Source organism: Triticum urartu, chromosome 7A, assembly GCF_056163025.1.
Source record: "Triticum urartu cultivar PI428250 chromosome 7A, HENAU_Tu73, whole genome shotgun sequence".
Taxonomy (NCBI): Eukaryota; Viridiplantae; Streptophyta; class Magnoliopsida; order Poales; family Poaceae; genus Triticum; species Triticum urartu.
The window spans coordinates 344934173-344940172 of record NC_141879.1 but is presented as its reverse complement, the minus strand read 5'-3'; positions in this window follow the sequence as shown (position 1 = coordinate 344940172).

Below are 6000 nucleotides of genomic sequence, written 5' to 3'. Positions count from 1 at the left end.
CCCTTTAGGTTTTACTTCTTTCACCATGCCGCCAAAGACAGTCTATACATGTAATTAGGTCCCCTCCATCGTCACTGAGGGCACATTCAAGGACTATGTCTAAGTCGGGTACTTACCCGCAAAGAGTGTTATGCATTACCGCACTCCTGAACTGGGCGTGGATAGACTTCAGCCAAAGGATGCTGAAGTCATTGTATTCACTGATCACATGAACCGGGGTTTCTCACCGCCCGGCTCTAAGTTTTTCTGAGATGTTCTGCATTTCTTCCAACTCTATCCTCAAGACATCGGACCCAATTCCGTGTCAAATATCTGTAACTTTCAAGTCTTCTATGAAGTATACCTTCAACAGGAGCCCACCATCGACCTCTTTAGAGAATGTGTTTATTTGAACCGTCAGAATGAGTTCACCAACGGACCCAGCTTGGAACTTGGTGGAATCTCGATTCAATGCAGAACAGACGCCATTTTCCCTTATGCACTCCTGCCGAGTCACCCAAAGGATTGGAATCAGACGTGGTTTTACTGCAAAGATACCTCTCCGGCTGACGAGAACCCGCTGCCGGGTTACCGTGTCGACTGCCTGGACTCAAAGCGCAATCTTCCTGAGAAGCTTACCACTGCTGAATGGGCAAAACTTGCTCCTACCATTGCAAAGGTTACAGCTCTGCTAGGAAATGGCTTAACTGGTGTTGACCTTGTCAGGTGCTGGGTTTCTTGGCGGATCATCCCTTTGAGTCGCCACTCCGGCTTAATGTGCACTAACACTGGTGATGTAAAGGATCCACTGCGCCACAGCTCTGCGCCATTAGCTGACGAGGCAGTAAATGAAATGGTTAAGTCCCTTCTGAATGAAGATCCAGAAGATTGCATTAAAATGGGTCTGGCCCCTTTCTGCAAGCTTAACCCGCCACCGGATGTGAGTCTCTGAACTTATTTACCTTTACCTCATTATTCAAATATTTTACTCAACCTTTGATAATTTTTACAGGCTAAGTCTGATTTTTGGAAAAAGGCATATGCTCATGAAGCTGCCAAGAAAGCTGCCAGGAAAACCGTCAAGAAGACCACCAGGAAAAAGAAGAAACCAAGCGCCTCTGATCTGCCTAAGCTGGATGACACCTCTGAGTCGGAGGTAGCCCTTGACTCTCTTGGCTTGTTTTTCAACCATCTTATTGACACTGACTATTATCAGGATGACACGGGAGCCAGCCAAGCAGTTGAAGAAGAGGTAACTATTATTTCCTCCGACTCAGAACCTTTGCCAAGACAGAAACTTTGGCGAGTAACCCGGAAAGTAAGCTTTTCACACCCCTTGACTTATTTAGATCCTCACTTTCTTTTGAAATGACAGCAACACGAGAATCGACGTCAGACCCGGACTAGCGGAGGTGAAGAATTATCCGCCGGTTTACCAAACACTCCCGCTCCTCGAAAAAGCCAAAATGAGGTTCTTTTAACCTTAACTCTTTTTATTTACTGGCGGGTCTCTTTCGCCAGCCACTCAATTCCTTTGATTCAAACTTCCAGGAGGTTTCTCGTTCTTCCTCTGGTGATTCATCTTAGACCCAGCTACCAGCTTTCAAGACTGCCCCAGGGTAAGAACAATTACCTTTCTCCTGTAATTTTATATCCTCACCATTATACTGACTTGTCCTAACTCTTTCAGTGGACAAGCAAAGCCTAACAAGAAAGCAAAGGTGACCAAGCCAGCTGAAGACCCTAAAGTTGCTGAACCGGAGCAGCAAGCCTCTGCACCATAAACCTCTGAACAACAACCAGAAGATCCTGCTTCTAACACTCAAGCTGAGATGCCTGACCTCTCTGTTGACCAAACCAACACTGACTCTTTAAATACTGAACCATCAAGCTCACTTAAACCGTCATAGACTTACACTGATGACGTTCTGGTCACTAGCACTGGTTTTACTGAACCGGGGAACCCAACTGTTTTAGCCAAACATTCTGCCAAGCAAGAAGTCATCGAGAGATGGAAAGTGAGGTTTGATATCTCCCACTATGCTCAATTGATCAGAAGTGAAATATTGTCTGGTTATCTCAACCAAGTACACTCAGCCACGATTGGGAAATTGAAATGGTGAAACAGATGCACCAGAAGTATGAGGTATGTCGTCCGGCTTTAAATAAGTTATGTACATCCTACCAGCCCCCAAGTCTTGTGATTATGATAAGATGGAGTAATCTGTAGACTTAGAAGAATCCATAAGCTTCTGTCATAGACTCCCTCCAAGTCCGATTTAAAATTAAACCGGATGTTGAATTAGTCTAACTTTGCATCCGTAGCCCCCAAGGGCCGGTTTAATCAGTATGAATGAGCCGGTCCTTTTTATCATTGTGTAAGAAAGGATAACTTTAACTGCATAGCCCCCATGAGTCGGCTGAGACTGTTTACAGTACATCCGGGTCATCACTACTAAGATACAAGCGATATGCATTAGCCCCCAAGTGCCAAGTAGTGTTTCTTGCAAAGTGCTTGGCACTTTATTCATAAGAGCCGTTTCTTTGAAACATTGTTTTGACAGACATTAGCCCCCAAGTTCCAAGTGTTGTTGCTTGCAAAGGACTTGGGACTTATATTGTTGTAATCCTGGTATAAATTTGTTGATAACTCTGTGCTTAATACAGGCTACTACTGCTAAACTGGAGTGTCAATTGAACGATGCAAAAACCCGGCTAGCGATTCGGGAAACTGAGACCCGGAAAGCTGAGTCAAAATTCCAGTTTAGCGTGGTTGAGTCGGAAAAACTGAAGACCCATTTTTCGGCGGAGAAAAAGATGTGGGCTGAAGAGAAGACTTCTTAAACACAGCGAGCTGATAAAGCAGAAGCAACTCTTCAGGAGGTAACCACTGAGCTCACCGGGTTAAAACACCGTGTATCTCGGATGGTTTCTACTATCTTCGGTGAGTCGCCTTGCTATTCATCCAAAGTGAATATTTGTCGTAGTAATGTAAACCGCCATTTAACCGATCTGTGTTTTCCTCAGGTCCGAGCAGTAGCAACCTTAATCAGGATATGCTTGTTAAGCTCAAGGCGGTTTATACCCTTGTCGAGCAATTGTACACCGGAGCTCAGCGTACTCTTGCTACTATCTCCCCAACTAATCAAGGACCCAACCTGTTGACTGATGTGTTGAAGAAATTGTCCATCTTGCCCGCTAGACTTCAAGAAATTAAACGGTCTTGTGCAAGAGCCGGAGCTGTGACAGCCTTGAGCCGTGCCAAGGCATGGGTATCGGAATTAGACTCGGCAGACGTGGCCAGTGGGTATCCGAGCTTAAAGGAGGATGGGACATCTTTTTATCAGCAAGACTTCACTGCCTGTGTTAAACAAATTCGTCCTCATGCAACAGTCATTGCTGAAGAGACCAACCTATCCAAACATCAGCCGGCTTATGATGTAGACAATCAAAAGATGTCTACCCCAGCATATAAAGTGATGGACCTGATCCCTCCAATTCGTAAGCACACCTTCTCCCCTGAAATTGACCCGTCCGATCTTATCGATTATGAAGCTGAATTCTACGCCTTGCGTGTCTTTGATTGGTCAAACCCAAACTTCCAGACGGTGGAGGAGGATGAAGAACCGGCAAGGGATGAACCAGAGGCCTCCCATCAGTAAGGCCAAGAATATTGAACCGCCAGGCGGTTTAAAGACTTGATCTTTGAACAAAAACACTTGATTTCATTTTGGCTCATGGAGCCATGTAATAGGATAGTTAAAACTTAGATCTGTCATGCCATCGTGCACATTTCTGTTTTGCATAATCTTGCTGATCCACCGGTTCTTAAAAACCATTATGGGTATGATAGTCTTTGATATATGCAGATTTGAACGATTATTATCCTGCACACAAAGAAAAACACAAGTGCCCTGGCAGCTTACCGCCGGGCAAGTCATGATACCCAATTGAAGCCGCTGGGGACAAATAGTCCATAACCAGAGCCGATCTGATAATTGCTAAATAAAATTGCATACATGTAGTATATGCCTAGACTGCCGGCTTATCAGCTTCATGCAGCCAGAGGTGTTAGAATTAACTCCAAACATGGGATTTCTTACGCTCTGACGACTTAGAGTCCATCCTCCTGACGGGTTGTAAAACCCAAAGCATGCTTCAAATATGAGTCGTAAATAGGGCAGCTGGGCCCGACTTATAAAAAACCAGAAGACAACTTAAAAACCAAATATAAATAAGAAATCAAAAGAGATTCAAGGCTTTGGAAGGTTGCCAAGCCAAAGTGTCTTCTTCAATGAAACTAGCCCGAGCCACTAGATTGTTCGTGTGTTCCGTGAGCCTGACTCACAGTGTGCCAAATCGACATTTGAACCCTAGATAAAGTCTGGTCTTGTTCAAAGACTTATCAGGAGTACGCGGGGCCAGAGTAACAACATACATCACGGGCCGATTTATCCAAGTTTCAAGGAAGGTGGCTTATGAAGCCTAGATTCATCTTGACTATTTGTAAACCATGCTCTCGCGTGACAAGACGACGTTTGAACCTTAATCGAGCTCAGATCTTGGTCGAATACGCCGTAAAGACTGATCGTTAAGAGTTCGACGGGTCAATCAGGATGACCTGATGGAGTTGAAGCAGCTGGTTACAGGTAGGATGACCCGGTAAGAGTTTGTTCTCTTTGGTCGAATACGCTTATGTTTGAACAAACCTGGTCAAGAGGGTAGTAACGCTATGTTCTCTTTGGTCGAATACGCCTATGTTTGAACAGGAAGCCCCCAAGTGACATGCTTACAAGTGTGGCCTTGAGCCGATCAAGAGGGTACCGACAGCTATGTTCTCTTTGGTGAATACACCTATGTTTGAACAGGAAGCCCCAAGTGACCATATAAGCTTTGGCATTGTGCCGATCAAGAGGGTACCGACAACTATGCTCAATGAGCAGGAAGCCCCCAAGTGATACACTGACGAATCGCGCTCATCAGGGACCTATGTTTGAGCTGTATTGTGCATCCAACTCTCTTTGGTCCCTGAAATTGTGGGCATCGAGCTTCTTAAATGATGATAAAGACTCAGCTTCGAGGAAGTGAAACGACAAAAGCCCTGAATTGTCAGGGATGCCGGCTTTATTATACTGCTTATAATATATACATTAGGTAACTACTAGCAAAAATGCCCGTGCATTGCAACGGGTGGATATTATTTCAGCTGTCAATATTTATTGTGCAAAATATATACCTTGAGGATCCTTATGCACATCAAGCAATATTGTCCCTTTCTTTTACAGTTAATCATTTGTCGCTAGTGAATTAATCGAGAGGTAAGATACACTTGAAAAGTGAAGTTGCGAGCATAAATTGCTTCTCCTTCTATCTGATTCATATATGCACCATTTATTTGGAGGACATGGCTTTGCTTGGAGCATAGAGCTAAACTCGAGATAAGAACTGAATAAGAGACATATCATCATACAACTTCCTAAAAATATCAGCCTTTCTAGAAAAATAGCAACGCTTGCAGTGCAAGTACCCGTAGTTCTAACTCATCTAGGGCGGAGGAAGGATACATAGCACCAGTCCCTCCTCGTGAGGGGGCGCAGCGATGGGGGATCTCGACTGTGGCGATGTTTTTTGTTGTGTTTTCTCAGCAACCTTGGCAGTGTGTGAGTGCTGACTGTGGAGGCACATTCCTTTATGTACCAGGGCTGGGTTGGAGCGTGGAGAACGGAGATACGAAAATCGCAATAAATTGCAACAAACTGAAAGTATGTAAATACGTAAATTATCCTCCTAGATAAAATTAAAATAAGTTATTTCTTGAAGAATCTACTACAAGCCTTTTTTTAAGAGAACTTATATAAATCACAGATTTAAACAGGTGGATAAAGTCATTGTCACCATCCCAAAAGGTTAAACCACCGTTGCGTTTGGCATGGGTAGAAATCTCGTGGGCTTCCCAAGTTGCAATCATGATCAACCTTCTGATTTTGGGAGCCATCAGACGCCCGGCTAGCAATCCTAGCT